The sequence below is a fragment of the Ostrinia nubilalis genome, chromosome W (assembly GCF_963855985.1).
Source record: "Ostrinia nubilalis chromosome W, ilOstNubi1.1, whole genome shotgun sequence".
NCBI classification, from domain to species: Eukaryota; Metazoa; Arthropoda; class Insecta; order Lepidoptera; family Crambidae; genus Ostrinia; species Ostrinia nubilalis.
This window is the reverse complement of record NC_087118.1, coordinates 10,688,357-10,705,327: the sequence shown is the minus strand read 5'-3', so window position 1 is coordinate 10,705,327 and position 16,971 is coordinate 10,688,357.

The window sequence follows — 16,971 nt, the reverse complement described above, 5'->3', positions numbered from 1 at the left end:
AAATTGATAAATTAATAAGCCAACTGGCTAATATTCAATCAAAAATAAATCTGGGTCCGTTTTAATATTATTAGTTATAATATATTCGAACTTCCTGTTTATAGAATTTATTGTAAGATTTCCAGCTTTTGGATAATAATTATTAATATTTCTTAAATATTATTAAAAGTATAATTAATAAGCCAACATACTATCTTTTGATCAAAAACAAATATTGTAAAATGAGAAATTCCAACTTCCGGGTCCGTTTAAATATTATCTAACTTCCTGTTTTCTGATTGGTCGTCTTAAGTGACCAATCAGAGTTGAGTAGAGGAAAGGTAGGAGTATGGGTATAAATATATGGAATTCCTCGTTGAAAGGCAGTCTCGATGGATCTTTGAGGTGATGCTGACCAAAGTTAAGTGTACATTGTTTATTGGTACTATTATTGTGCTTGTTGTGTTATTGTATTGTATTATTGTGATATTGTATTAACACCTGGCTATGTGGCTGCGCCAGGGCTATTATTTTGACACCTGGCCAATTGATGGTGACATGCCACTGGGTCGGGTCGGTAGTTTGTTGACCAGTATAAAGAAGGACAATGCTAATAGTTGCTGGTTATGTTATGGTACAAAACCTAAGTCCTAACCTAACCTAAATCTAACTCTTGACCTAACCAAAACCTAAGTCTTAACGTAACCTAACTTAGAACTTGTGTTCTGTGTGTTTGATTATAAATACTGGTTATACAAAATACCGTCAAAATGTTAATAATAAATAAGACTTAATTACTGCTAGATTATTCATTTTTATGTAAGTTATAAATTGTTGTATCTGGTTGGAAAAGAGGCTGACAAAGGTGACTGAGTTTCTTCCGCCACTTCTTCTCAGCACCAGCCCATGATGTCCCGAAGTGGTGGTAGGGCAAGCTATATTTGGGACGTGTATAAATGCCCTGGAAAAGGGATTTATACTGAATAAACTATTTGAATTTGAAATTGGATTTTTAATTTGGAACTTATTAAATTACAGTATTATAGTCCTATATATTTCCATGGTATAATACGATATGATAGGAATATAGCATAAAGTATTTATGCTAGATTTTGCTTACTATTATTCTTCTTTTTGTGGTAACTTTATTAATTAAAGAATCTGCTTTAATACATTAATATTTCCTAATTTAGAAATGACTAATGCCCAAAAATCTAACAAGCGCGTTTAGTATGGAGTTTGTCTTCTGTTATATTTTGTGCTACAACTCACGCCAGCGTCCTGACGGGCGCGCGCGTGACACTCGACTGATAAAATACCCGCCGGCGGGGCGCTTCGCTGTAGGTAATTATCGGATGTACCGCACGGAGTGAGCCAGGCCTGATAGAACTGAAGGTTCAAAATGTAATAATGGACTTCGAGATCGCTGCTATGCAGATAATGAAACTGATTTTTGAAAACGTTACCATAAATGGATGTTTTTTTCATTTAGGCCAAATAATCTACAGAAGAGTACAAAAAAGCGGGAAAAGTGCTTTATATGGTACCAATATAAATTTTGCGATCGAGATAAAATCTATTTTAGCATTGGCACTTCTTGAACCTGACGAAATTCCACTGTATTTTAAAAAACTACAAGAAGAGAGTTCACGTGATGCTATTAATATTATAAATAATTTTGGCGAGGACTTCGTGGTAGGAAGAAACAACAAGCCAAAATTTCCACCACATGTATGGAGTATTGCAAATGGCAATGCCAGATTTTGTATGGAAAGTGGCGTCTTTTTTTTTTCGCGCGGCCATCGACCAAACTTTGTTTTTTGATTACAAAATAGTGTAATAAACCAAACTTACTATGGCATGTATACCTCTAAACTCAGTCTGAACTGAGTTACGAGCATTAGAAGTTTGATGATTTTCATACTAGATTTGCTTTTCAACCGACTTCAAAAAAGGAGGAGGTTCTCAATTCGACCCGTATGTTTTTTTTTTTTTTTTTTTTTTTTTTTTTCTATGTTTGTTACGCGATAACTCCGCCAATTATGAACCGATTTGAACAAATCTTTTTTCGGCGTATAGGTAATACCTCAAGGGTGGTCCCATTTAAATTTAATAATAAAAAAACAACCCCCAAGGGTGGAAAATTGGGGATGAACTTTTTTATACGCAATATCTCCGCCGATTATAAACCAATTTGAACGATTATTTTTTTGTTGAATAGGTATTATCAAAAGGGTGGTTTCATGCGAATTTGAAGAAAATATTTCACCCCCAAGGGTGGAAAATTGGGGATGAACTTTTTTATACGCAATATCTCCGCCGATTATGAACCAATTTTTTTTGGTCTCAGTGTACTGCCTACCTTCAGTGGTAACATCAAGGTAATAATTAGTTAACTAAAAAGCAAGAAATAAGTAAAATTTTATAAAAAAAAATAAAACCGACTCCAAAAAACCTACACTAAAACGTAGAAAAATAATTACTGATTACCTACTTATTTATTAGGACGAATTATTAATATTTATGTAGGTATACCATGATTGATACTTTTGGAGTCGGTGCAGGCAAACTTTACATGTTTCATAATCTTGGCACCGACTCCAGAAGTATCAATCATGGTATACCTACATAAATATTAATAATTCGTCCTAATAAATAAGTAGGTAATCAGTAATTATTTTCTACGTTTTAGTGTAGGTTTTTTGGAGTCGGTTTTATTTTTTTTTATAAAATTTTACTTATTGTGCGCAAATTTTGTAAGAAATTGCAACAAAATATTGCGCTATTTTTTATTGCGCTGATTCTGCTCCATACTGATGTCTGGAGCCTTTAATGGATGGTATTGTTTGTTTACATATACAATCTCACTATTTTGTTGCAATTTCTTACAAAACTTTGCGCGCAAAAAACAAATCTAGTATGAAAATCATCAAACTTCTAATGCTCGTAACTCAGTTCAGACTGAGTTTAGAGGTATACATGTCATGGTAAGTTTGGTTTATTACACTATTTTGTAATCAAAAAACAAAGTTTGGTCGATGGCCGCGCGAAAAAAAAAAGACGCCAATTTCCGGCATTGTCTTTTAGAGTCTTGTGGTTTACCACGTACTCAAAATTCTGCTGAATCTTGGCATCATCGTTTCAACGCAATTGTAGATACGGCAAATCCTGGTTTTTATTTTGTGGCAAAAGAACTTCTCCACGAGAGTATTAAAGTATTAACTGATATTGAATGCTTCAAGAATGGTACACCTTCTCCAAAACGCAAAAAAATATACATCTCAAAATGTATAAGAATTAATAATATTATTAAGAAAAACACAGAATACACAGAATGCGAACTCTTGCGAGCAATAGCGTCAAATTTAAATTTGAAAAAACTTCAATAAGTTTTCAAATTTTTTGTGTTTTACTTTACTTAGGCTGAGTTGTACCACCTAACTTTAACCGTAACTATTACGTTAACCGGTGCTTTTTGTATGGATTTTGACAAATTTTTGACGTTTGTCAAAGTTAAAGTAAGATGGTGCAACCCAGCCTTACACACACATATTTTATATGTTTGTTTGCATTAATAAATACTTTTTTTGTATATTTTTTTTATTAATAATAATAATAATAATAAATCATTTATTTGCCAGAATACGGTTACAAATGGTTATACAAAGAGAAGTTTCCAACATATTCTATCGTACATACGATGTGCAAATATTACAAAAAATACGGTTATGTTTTTAATATTAAAAAGTAGTATCATTATTAATTGAATATCATGCAAATGTCAGAAAATGATTATGAATTATTGAAATAGCACAAACATATTATTACATTATGTTAACGGTAGAACCTCTGTAGTAGAATTTCTAAACAAAGTAACCATTGTCTATTGTTATTAGAGTAAGATGGACTGGGGCGTGAGCGAGACAAAGATAACAATTGTCCGTTGCTTTGATTGTGTGAGCTCATGCCTCAGTCGCCGTTTGAACACGCTATTACTGTCACGTTTGGATCGAGCCCTGTGTTTCATTTTGCTGACCTGCCCTTCGACGTTAATCAACCCCGCGTCCTGTCTTCTACAAAGTGGTCCTTCGAGCCGGATCGTCGAAGAATATGTCGTTATACACTCGCAGCAAATCCAGAAACATCGGGCCCGATAATAAAGTACCACGGGGAAACTCTACGCGCCCTCAACAAAGATTGCCGTCGTGTGAGGAAGAACGACGCATGGAAGAGGAACGACATCAACGAGAAGTATCGGCGCCCAGTACGAGGAATCTGTCACATCCTGCTACAGATTCGGGCATCGCAGAATCACGCTTCAACGTACAGTCGCCTTCCAGTTCCAGTCGACACGGCAGCCCGGAGGCTATAGTTCCTGAGATCCCGTTAGAAGGAGGGACGGTGCACGATCACACAATACGTCGTGCACCCGAAACCTGCAGTACGCCGACAGAAAATAGCACGCGCCCGAAAAATAGCACGCGCACCGACAAAACCACGTGCACCGAATACACCACGTGCACCGGAAACACCACGTGCACCGAAAACACCACGTGCACAGAAAATACCACGCGCCCCGTCACGCCCCCGACCCTCCGCCGCGCCGCCTCCGCAGCGTCCACAGCCCACAGTGTGTCGTCCCGGTCGAGTCACGCTCAGCGAGAAGCAACCCGTCGCCGCATCGAGTACGAAGCGGAGCTTGAGTTGTTTAAATCGAAACAACGCCTAGCTCAAATGAAAAAGGCGATGCAGCTAGCCGAGTTAGAAGCTGAGGAAGAACTCGAGGATGAACCACCCGAACGAAACCGTGAGTCGCTTGTTGGGGAGTGGGTCGAGAAATCGCCCTTCAACGCTGCAGAAGAGACACTTTATCGCCCTCGCATGGAGTTGCCGCGACGACAAGCAGCGATACACGTGCCTGCGGCGGAAGAGCGTCGCGATACGTCGAGGGACCGCCGTTTGCCGATCGAAGACTTGGTCGCTGCACTTCATTCAATTGCGAAGCCGCGTCCTACACCGCGCGCCTTCTACGAGCTGCCAAACTTCTATGGAGACCCTGCAGACTGGCTCTTCTTTAAAAGAAGATACGAGGAGTCATCGGCCACGTACGTGTTCAAGCCGTCGGAAAACTTGGCAAGAATTCAAATGGCGGTGCAAGGCAAAGCTAAGGAGCTCATTGAAGATTTGCTCCGCACTAGCACAAACCCGAACGAGTTAATACAAGTGCTAGATCGAACATACGGAAACCCGCATACGTTACTTCAATGTGCAATGGCGAAAATCAGAAGCTTGCCCCACGTCGCTGATAACGATAGTGTAGCACTACGAAACTTTAGTGCCGCAGTCCGTTCATGTGTGTCTACATTGAAGAACATAAAGGCGGACGGATACTTGAACAACCCTCAGTTAGTGCGGGAGTTATTAGACAAGCTCACGCCCGCACAACGCACGGAATACAGCAAGTTTGCCCGGCGAGTTTCATCGGAAGTGAACATCGACTTACGAGTGTCACCGACCTTAACTGTGCTAGTGGATTTCCTAGAAGAGCTGGCCGACACAGCTGCGTTTTTGGTGTCTACTGACATGGGTGGAGCACCTTCAAAGCCGAACCTACCCAAGTCTACGTACCAAAGTAGACAGCCAGCAAATACGTCGACTGCACGTCAACCGAACCGTGTAGTACACAAAGTGATGGAAGTCACTGAAAAAGAACCGGAAGTAGTGTGCGAGTTGTGTGAAGGACAACATCGGTTGCCAAGCTGCAGTGAATTTGTGAAAATGGAACCTGATAAGAAGTGGGACTTAGTTAAGAAACATAAACTTTGTTTCAAGTGCCTGGTGAGGAAACATAATCGCCTGTCGTGCCGAGCGAAAAAGTGCGGCAAGTGCGAATATAATCACCATCAGTTGCTTCACGTGACGAGGAAACCGACAACTGACGAGCCCGACGAGTCGCCACCAGCCGAAAAAGTGACGAATTTAGGCGAGAAACGAATGAAATCGTTGCTGAAAGTGATACCGGTGACAGTGAAAAATGGTGATATCGAGCAACAAACGTACGCACTACTAGACGATGGCGCCACGGTGTCATTAATCGATAGCTCAATGGCGGTCAACATAGACGGACCGAAGTCACCGCTGCACATCGTTAGTGCTGGTGGCCATTCAGTCATTGACCGGGGATCGAGAAGCGTCAGAGTGGAATTACGTGGGCCTAACAACAAAAGCCACACGCTAACTATGCGCACGATCAACGCAATCAAATTGCCGCCACAGACCATACCGGAGGAAGTGATAAGTCGATGCAAGCATCTACGGAGTCTGGGCTGCACCGCGATGAAGAGCGCTGAGCCTCTGCTGTTGATCGGACAGGACAACTGGGAGCTTATCGTTGGAGGCGATGTCCGAAGAGGAAAGTCCGGACAGACGGTAGCATCCCTCACTCAATTAGGGTGGGTGTTACACGGTCCAATTGGAAAAATGGGAAACATCGAATCCGTCAACCACGTTTCCGACTTAAACGAATTGGTGGAACAGAAATTCGAATTGGATTCAATTGGAATCACAGAAGTGAAGCGTAATAATCTTGAGGACGTCAAGGCTACAACAATCCTTAAGAATACTGCGAAGTTCACAGAAAAAGGATGGTTACAGGATAAGTCCATCTGGTTTAATGGGCCGGCATCCCTGCGCAAACCACAAGAGGGATGTCCTATGAAAGCTGCTGCTGAATGCACTCCGGGCGCAAACATCGAGCTTCGAGCGACGCCAGCTTGCGTGACAGCGGAAGCCCTGGAGCCGACAATAGATGTCACGAGGTTTTCTTCGTGGACACGCGCCGTACGTACTACTGCGCGTGTACTAGCGTGGCTGCGCCGACCGAAGACGAAGACCTGCTCTATCACAGGAGAATTGATCGATGAAGCGGAGACCTACTTGATCAAACAGTCGCAAAAGACGGCATTTTCATTGGACCTGAAAAAGATCAAGATAGACGAGCCATTACCTTCGCAGAGCTGCCTGAAGAATTTGGACCCAATGCTCGATGAAGACGAACTGCTACGCGTAAGGGGAAGGCTGGGGACCGCTGATATTCCCTACGAAGAACGCCACCCCATCATTCTGGACGGCCGAGATCGAACTACCGAGCTACTGGTACAGCATTACCACTGCCGAAGCCTTCACGCTAATAACGAGACTGTGGTAAATTTGCTCCGTGAAAAGTTCTGGATCATCAAGCTGCGGCCGACAGTAAAACGAGTGGCGCAGAACTGCCAACTTTGCCGTGTGCGGAAAGCACGCCCAACACCGCCAAAGATGGGAGACCTTCCACCAGCAAGGATGACACATCACAGGCGAGCCTTCACTCAGTGCGGCATCGATTATTTCGGACCCATGGAGGTTACCATCGCGAGAAGGCGAGAGAAACGCTGGGGTGTGGTCCTGACATGCTTAACCACGCAGGCCATTCACTTGGAGAGCGCCGTATCACTCAGCGCTGACTCAGCAGTCATAGGTTTATCACTGCGAAGGTTTATCGCTCGTCGAGGTAAACCAGAGATGATATATAGGGATCGAAGAACGAACTTCATAAACGCCGACCGTGAACTGAAAACCGCGTTTAAAAAGGAACGACAACTAGAAGAAGAGGCAACCACAAAGGGGATCCAGCGGAGCTTCACCTCGCCGGCATCACCACACATGAGCACGGTGGCTAAAAGAATATTTGCCTACGTAGCAACTACGCTGGAAGTGGACGGAAACAGTGCCACCGCTTCAGCCAGGCGACGTCGTGATCGTCGTAGACGGTGCTCTACCCCGCAACGTGTGGCTGCGCGGGATAATGGAAAAGGTGTACCCTGGCGCGGACGGGCAGGTTCGAGTTGCGGACGTGCGGACTTCCCATGGAGTGCTACGGCGACCAGCTACAAAGATCGCGGTTCTACCTACGTAAAATATATAATGTTTCGGACTTAAGCCCTCAACCAGGGGGTGGAATGTTAACGGTAGAACCTCTGTAGTAGAATTTCTAAACAAAGTAACCATTGTCTATTGTTATTAGAGTAAGATGGACTGGGGCGTGAGCGAGACAAAGATAACAATTGTCCGTTGCTTTGATTGTGTGAGCTCATGCCTCAGTCGCCGTTTGAACACGCTATTACTGTCACGTTTGGATCGAGCCCTGTGTTTCATTTTGCTGACCTGCCCTTCGACGTTAATCAACCCCGCGTCCTGTCTTCTACACATTAGATTCATACAATGTCAATGATACTTAATGTCATATTTAAAGAAATTTTTAGATGTCAAGTACAAAATGTCAAAAAGATTTTTCGGTCAGGAATTCATTGACTGTGTAATACATCTTTTGTTTTAAGAATTCTAATAAATTATTTCTAAATTTAGTAAATGTCAATGTTTTAATATCTTCGTCTTCTATCTATCTTCTTTAAATACTAGCGGCCGCCCGCGACTTCGTACGCGTGGATCTCGTTTTACCCCCCCTTCATCTATCTTACGTGGTTCAGATTTTTTCATACAAATGTTTTTTTCCCGCTAACTCCCGTTCCCATGGGAATTTTGCAATATCCTGTTGTAAGTAAGCTTTAAGTTTACTAAGGTACTTGCATGCCAAATTTCAAGTCTATCTTACGCGGTTTAGATTTTTTCATACAAATGTTTTTTCCCGCTAACTCCCGTTCCCGTGGGAATTTTGCAATATCCTGTTGTAACTAAGCTTTAAGTTTACTAAGGTACCTGCATGCCAAATTTCAAGCGTCTTACTTAAGCGGTTTAGATTTTTCATACAAAAGGATTTTCCCGCTAATTCCCGTTTCCGTGGGAATTCCTAAGTATCCTATAACCTGCCCAGGAGTATGAAGAATAATTGTACCAAGTTTCGTTAAAATCTGTCTAGTAGTTTTTGTTTCTATAAGGAACATACAGACAGACAGACAGACAGACAGACAAAAATTTTACTGATTGCATTTTTGGCATCAGTATCGATCACTAATCACCCCCTGATAGTTATTTTGAAAATATATTTCATGTACAGAATTGACCTCTCTACAGATTTATTATAAGTATAGATTTTTATTGCCATACAATAAACATTCCTTGAGTAGAGGGTCAATCTTTGTGGGGGAATTCTCAAATTTACAGTTTTCCTGCCTCTGTACCTATCAAAGTCTTTGTTTTTATCGAAGAGATGAATGTATCTTTCAACAAAAATCGAAATTTCCAATATATACAGGGTGTCCCGTAAACCCGTAATGCAACGTCAAGCCGGAACTGGGTATTGAGGCAAGTTATGCTGGTTATCAGAAAAATATAAAAAAAAATCTATGTGGCATTTTGTCAAAATAATAGGCATTTAAAAAAAAAAACAAAAAATTCTACTCCCGGTGACGGTCTTTTTACTCGTTGGAGGGAATCTTCATAAAAACCAGCTTTTCAGGAACAGTTATTTATTACGATGTTACGAGTACAATGGTGACTTTCAAAATTTAATTAGGAGCGCGGTACTACGTGCGTGCGGCGCGGTGTCTGACGGCGAGTGAGAGGAGAACGGCGAATGTATGAATACGCCGAACGATGCTCGGGCGCCCTTCAGTGGGGGGCGGAGTTTTGTGCGTTGACAGGCTCCCCGGGTTGAAACGCTGAAGCGTTTCAAATGATCAGGGTAGTGGGCAAAGTCTGTTGTATGCCCTTCGTAAAACTCCTGCCGATGTGTTGACGTCCACGACGCGGGCGATGCTGTCACGGCCGGGATGGAGGCAGGCAACTCGTCCCAGCAGCCAGCGGTTAGGTGGGAGGCGGTCGTCTTTCACCACCACCAGGTCTCCAATGCGCAGCTCTCCACCTTTGGTTGATTGCTACTTTGCTCTCTTCTGCAAGTCTGAAATGTATTCTAGGTAGTAACGATTCCAGAAATGCGTTATGAGCGCCTGAGCGCGACGATAACGTAGCAACGTTTGTATCCTGGCGGGGTCTTCTTTAGCAATCTGAGGATGAGGCAACATTGTGAGTGTTCGTCCGATAAGAAAGTGAGCAGGCGTCAGAGGTACCAGGTCGTTAGGATCAGTTGTGGATCAGATGAGAGGGGAGTTAGAGGACGTGAATTTAGAATTCCTTCTATACCTATAAGAACGGTATTCATTTCTTCATAGGTTAAATTAGTCATTGAAGTAACTCGCTTTAAGTGGTGTTTAATAGATTTAACAGAACTTTCGGCTAAGCCGTTGAAATGGGGACTGTATGCGGGTGAAAATTTAAAGATTATAGACTGCTCCGCTGCCTTTTCACTTAAATCATTACATTTTACACGTAAAAATTTAGCTAATTCATTGGCGGCCCCTACGAAATTAGTTCCGTTGTCGGAATAGATAAAGCTGGGCTTACCTCTGCGCGATATAAATCTGTTCAAGGCAGCCATGAATGACTCCGTGCTCAGATCTGTGACCAGTTCCAGGTGCACTGCCCTTACAGCAAGGCAGACAAATACGCAAATGTATGACTTAATTAATTGACAACCCCTACCCTTTCTATTGGCAATCAAAATTGGACCTGCATAATCTACAGCTGTATTAATTTCATTCCGCTTCGCGTCGCAGTGACAGTCAGCTGTGTGATCCGTGTTTAACCCAGTGTGCGCCATACCGTCCACAAGTGCGAGTGAGAGGAATAGTGATTGATCGACTCCCGCGCACACGCACCTTACGTGAGCAAGATACGTCACCTGCACAGAGTACTTTCTGATTCAGACACTTCACATTGGTAATATGAGCAGACTTGATCGCACCTTTATTAGTCAACCCGATGAGCTGGTTGGACGGGGAGACATGAGTGTGGACAATGTTCTTGTTGAAGAGCAAACAACACCTTCCTATGTGACCCAGAGGAAGGGCACTTCGCGCAACTCTGATGATGAGCTCCAAAGTCAACTCCTAGCTTTTCAAGCCAGCATGAATAAACAACTTGAAAATTGGTTTACTAGACAAGATGAGAAACTTTCATTAATTCTGAATGAATTTCAAGAAATTAAGCAGTCAATGAATTTTCTAAGTGAAAAATATGACGACTTGAACCAAAAAACACAGACAATTTGTGCTCGCCTTACACAGGTTGAAAAGCGAGTCGAAGTATCCAATTCGTCTGAAATAATCACGAGACTACAATCTAAATTAGCGGACCTGGAACAAAAAGCGCGTAGCTGCAATATAGAGATTAGTAATCTTCCAGAAAAGCGTGGAGAGAATTTAATTACAACTGTTGAAAAAATAGCAACTGCTGTTAATTCCCCACTTTGCAGTCAAGACATTATGGGAATTCATCGTGTTGCCCAAATGGACCCAAAAAGTTCTAGGCCAAGAAATATCGTGGTGAAACTCTGCAGCCAAATTAAACGCGACAACTTCATATCTGCTGTGCGTCTTAAGAAGGGAATTACATCAGACAAATTAGAAATCCCTGGGCCTCCGCGTAACATCTATGTCAACGAACACCTTACGTTGGAGAATAAACAATTATTTCGAAAAGTCAGAGATGCCGCTTACGACAAAGGATATCGTCATGTGTGGATCAAAACCGGCACCATACTCGTCAGAGCCAGCGACACGTCTCCTGTATTTGCAATACGATCGGAAGATGAACTTAAAAAAAGGGGCAATATTATTTGATCCTCTAAAAACTAATTGATCTTTTTTGCATGTGCACTTTTAAAAATGAATGATGTTTTTTTTTATATTTTATCTTTATATTAATTATTGGGTCTATATTAGTTGATCTACGAATAAATTTTAAATGAACTTCATTTGAGGTAACATATTATTTATGTTTAAACACACTCTTATAATATTTGGTAGACAAAAATAATATTTGATCCTCTTTTTTAGTTATTGATCTTTAATTTTGTTAATTTGTCGATTTTTATATCAAGTTTGCCTTTTAATATTGATCACCTAATAAATACATTTCGATCTATATTATAACTTAACTTTAAAATCTATTTGATCTCGTTTCAGCCAAATGACGTCCACTGCTGGACAAAGGCCTCCCCCAAGGTTTTCCACAATGAACGGTCCTGCGCTGCCCGCATCCAGGCTCTTCCCGCGACCTTTACCAGATCGTCGGTCCACCTAGTAGGAGGCCTGCCCACGCTACGTCTTCCAGCCCGTGGTCGCCACTCGAGAACTTTCCTGCCCCAACGGCCATCGTCTCTACGAGCTATGTGCCCCGCCCACTGCCACTTGATTTTAGCAATTCTGCGAGCTATGTCGGTTACTTTGGTTCTCCTGCGGATCTCCTCATTTCTGATTCGATCACGCAGGGAGACTCCGAGCATAGCCCGCTCCATCACCCTTTGGGTGACCTTGAGCCTTCTTATGAGGCCCATAGTAAGCGACCACGTCTCAGATCCGTATACCATCACTGGCAACACGCATTGGTCAAATACTTTCGACTTGAGACACTGCGGTATTTCGGACGTGAGTATATGGCGAAGCTTCCCGAACGCTGCCCATCCGAGTTGGATTCGACGATTGACCTCTTTCTCGAAGTTGGACCTACCTAACTGGACTGTTTGTCCCAGGTATACATAATTGTCAACAACTTCGAGTGTAGAGTCTCCAACCTTCAGAGGAGTGGGTGCAACACGGACATTAGACATGATTTTTGTCTTGTCCATGTTCATTCTGAGGCCCACTTGTTGAGAGGCTCTACTGAGGCCATCGAGCATTGTGCCTAGATCCTCCAAGGTCTCAGCCATGACTACGATATCGTCCGCGAATCGAAGGTGGGTGATGTACTCGCCGTTGATATTTATGCCAAATCCGTTCCAGTCCAGAAGCTTGAAGACATCTTCCAGGGCGGTGGTAAACAGTTTTGGAGATATGACGTCTCCCTGTCTTACCCCTCGCTGCAACTGGATAGGTTTCGAGTCCCGATCCTGGAGGCGGACCGACATTGTGGCGTTTTTGTACAAACCCCTCAACACTTCGATATATCGATAGTCAATTTGGCACCTTTGGAGAGACTGTAGCACTGCCCAGGTCTCGACCGAATCGAAGGCTTTCTCATAATCCACAAACGCCAGGCAAAGTGGTTGATTATACTCCTCGGTCTTCTGTATAATCTGCCTTAGGGTATGTATGTGGTCTATGGTACTAAAGCCTTTTCGGAAACCGGCTTGTTCGGGAGGCTGGAAGTCGTCGAGCCTGCGAGCGAGACGATTCGTAATGACTCTTGAAAACAGCTTGTAGACATGGCTCAGAAGCGAGATGGGTCTATAATTCTTCAACAAGGTTTTGTCACCTTTTTTGAAGAAGAGTACCACCACACTTCCGTGCCATGTCGTAGGCGTTTTTCCTTCGAGGATGACGGAATTGAACAACTTCTGAAGAACCCTTAGTACCGGCGTTCCGCCTGCCTTCAAAAGCTCAGCCGTGATTCCATCATCACCCGGTGCCTTGTTGTTCTTCAGCTGTTTGAGAGCCATTCTAATCTCGTACAGACTGACGTCCGGGATATCTTCGGTATAGTGTCGGGTCAGTCTAGCTCTTGGGTCCTCGGCTAGATTTGTGACAGGTGCGCGTACACTCGTGTATAGTTGTCCGTAGAACTTCTCAACCTCTTCCAATATCTCCGGCCCCGACGAAATGGCTCTGCCATCCTCTGTCTTCAGCTTGGTCAGTTGACTTTGACCAACAGACAGATTTCTTGCGAACACTTTAGAGCCCTTGTTTCGCTCAATCGCCTCTTTAATACGGTCTGTATTAAATTGGCGTAGGTCGCGAGTCAAAGACTTGGAGATCTGTCTGTTGAGGCGCCGATACTGAGCAGCATCTTCAGAGGACTGCATAACCAAGTTCCGTCTCTCTTCCATGAGTTGATTGGTGAGGTCAGAGATCTTTTTGGTTCCTTTTGAACGACGGGTTTTAAAGAACTTAGACCCAGTCGTTTGGACAATTTCCACGAACCTGTCATTGTATTCGTCCACATTTTCGCAGTCTCCTAGGCATTCGAAACGATTTTGCAACTCGAGCTGAAAGCTTTCGGGGTTTTGGAGTTGGATGGGCGCTGGGCGGAGCGTAGACTTCATCAGTCGACATCTCTCGAGCTTGGGTCTGATATTCAATGTGCCTCTTACCATTCGGTGATCGCTTCCTGTTTTGACCGAATTGATCACAGAGACATCATTGAATAAATGCTTCTTCGTCGACAAGATGAAGTCTATCTCATTTTTTGTAGCGCCATTGGGATGCAGCCATGTCCACTTTCGCTGTTTTGGCTTTCTGAAGAAGGAGTTCATCATAAAGAGGCCCTCCTTCTCCATAAAGCCAGCCAGCAGTTGGCCACGTGCGTTCCTCTCTCCGTACCCAAATTGCCCCACTTTCAGCTCATTATCGCTTCGTTTACCTAGCTTCGCGTTGAAGTCCCCCATCACAACGGTAAAATGGGACCGGGAGCTATGTATGGCTCTGGAAATATCCTCATACATAGTCTCCACTTCGTCGTCGGGGTGTTCCGTGGTCGGTGCGTATACCTGTATGACCTTCAGCGAATACCGTTTGGTGATTCTGAGTATCAGGTACGCTACCCTCGCCGAAACACTCTCGATCTGGACCACGTTGTTGACAAGGGACTTGTGGACGATAAACCCGACACCACCCTGGGACTGCTGGTCGCCCTCCCGGAAATAGAGCAGGTTTCCGGATTTCAGGATTATGGTGTCCTCCCCCTCTCTTCGGACTTCACATAATCCTACGATATCCCACCGTAACCTGCTCAATTCTTCCTCAAGTTCCACTAGCTTCACGTCTGTACGCAGTGTGCGAGCGTTGAAGGTTGCCAGGGCCAGAGGTCGTCGGTGTTGGTAGCCTGGCATCCCCCGGGGATTCTTCGCACCCCTTGCCCCACCGTTACCGTGACCGCTACCGTGGTCCGGGATAGTAGGGCTGCCGGGGACTAGGGGCCGTTTTCCTGGTTGCACTATCATCTAGGAGGGTTTTGCCCTAATCACCACGCTTGGCAGGCGGGTTGGCGATCGCAGTTTTTTGCTTGGTTTCGCACGCAGACGCTGCTGCCCGTCCGGTGCTACAGGAGTTTGTCGCCTCTTACGACACGCCTCCTGTTGGCGGTGGGGAAAAGTATTCTTTTACGGCCGTCCCCACACGGCACTTACGGCCGTCCCCACACGGCACTATTTGATTTAACTAAAAATATTATTGGTAAATATTTGTAATGAAAAAATATCTTTAAATTTGCGGGTACTTTGTGGATGAGCGACACTCGTCCGTCATTGCTCGTTTACTGAGTTCGCCAAGGGCTTAGCGGCGAATCAGCAAACAGTGTGGTATATTGCCATGTTTTTTTTAGTGATGTGCCAACTCGGAAAAAAAATCGATTTAACCCGAGTTAAAAGAGTTAACTGGATAGACAAGTGAATGCTTTTTTTGAATTAAAAATATATATTATAAATATTATTTATTTATAATGTATTGGGATAGTTATCCTACTAATCTTCTTTTAATATAAATGCGAAAGTTTGTTTGGATGTCTGGGTGTTAACATGTTTGTTACTCTTTCACGCAAAAACTGCTGAACGGATTTTGATGAAACTTTACAGTGTTATTATTTATAATCCAGAATAACATAAAGGCTATAATTTATGACGATCTGTGACAAACTAAATTTTACGCGGGTGAAGCCGCGGGTAAAAACTAGTACTAGATAAAGTACTTAATTCAATTCCCGCCTTAGGCAGTTCGATTTTTTCAAGTTATTTTAAATTTTCAAATAAAGTAAGAAAATTATGTTTGATTAATAGAATAATTTATGTGAAAATTAAAAATAACTTGAAAAAATCATTCTGCCTAAGGTAAAGCATTTTTGGCTTGAATTTTATTTTTAAAAAATATTTATATTTATCACCCGGCATTTTTCAAAAACAGAACATAAAGTACAAAAGCCTTCGCTCCATGTTGGTTCCATTCGGTTCAAACTCGAGTCAGAGAGAATTTAACTTGAGTGGGTTCGAGTTACGCCCAACTCGAGTTAGTTACCTACTCAAGTCGACCATCACTAGTTTGTTTACATTATTACTGTAGCTTTTTGTAGTTGCGCGCCGCAAGTTTATTTGAGTAATAATTTGGTGTATTTGATGATAGAATCAACTTTTTATAATCTGAACTATGGAAGTGAATAATGATATTCCCGCGTACCGTTCGGATAGTGATGAATCCGTAGAAGAAACGGTTTCAAAGAAGAAAAGAGGTGTAAATAAAAATTGGGATCTTGTGGAAAGATTTAAAACTAGCGAAGAAGCAGAAAACGCAGTGTCTTTGGAAAATACTTGGGCTGCCTTAACTTCTAGAAATACTGAAGAAGGGAAAAAAGTAATTTATCGATGCAAAAAAGTCAAACGTCGCGGCCCGCAATGTGCAGCACAGGTATATTTACTTTACGAAGCTGACTCTGATGATGTTTTTCTCTTTCGCGCTGACGCCAGTCATGATCACGACTCGATCAACAACGAATCTCATTATGGAATCGATGAGAAAACAAAAGAAAATATCAATAAGTTATTTGATTTACGATTAAAACCTAAGGCAATTTTGAACAATTTAAGAAATATACCTGACCTGAAAGTGCCAACAAAAACTCAATTGAATAATTATTTGTCAGATCGTCGCAAATTAAAGTATGGTCCATCGGTAATAAGTTTGGGGGAACTTGAAAAGTGGATATTTGATCATACTGAAGTCCCAATAGATGAACATGAAGTTTTTGTTATATCGTACTATATATATGATGCCGAACCGATAAAGCTGCGTTTTGTATTGTCAACAAAATATTTATTGAAGTTAATGTGTCAATCTACTGTTTTACACGCTGACGCCACTTACAAATTAATTTGGCAAGGCTTTCCTGTTTTAATTGCTGGAACTACGGACAAAAATGGCAAATTTTACCCAGTATGTCTTGCTGTATCAACTA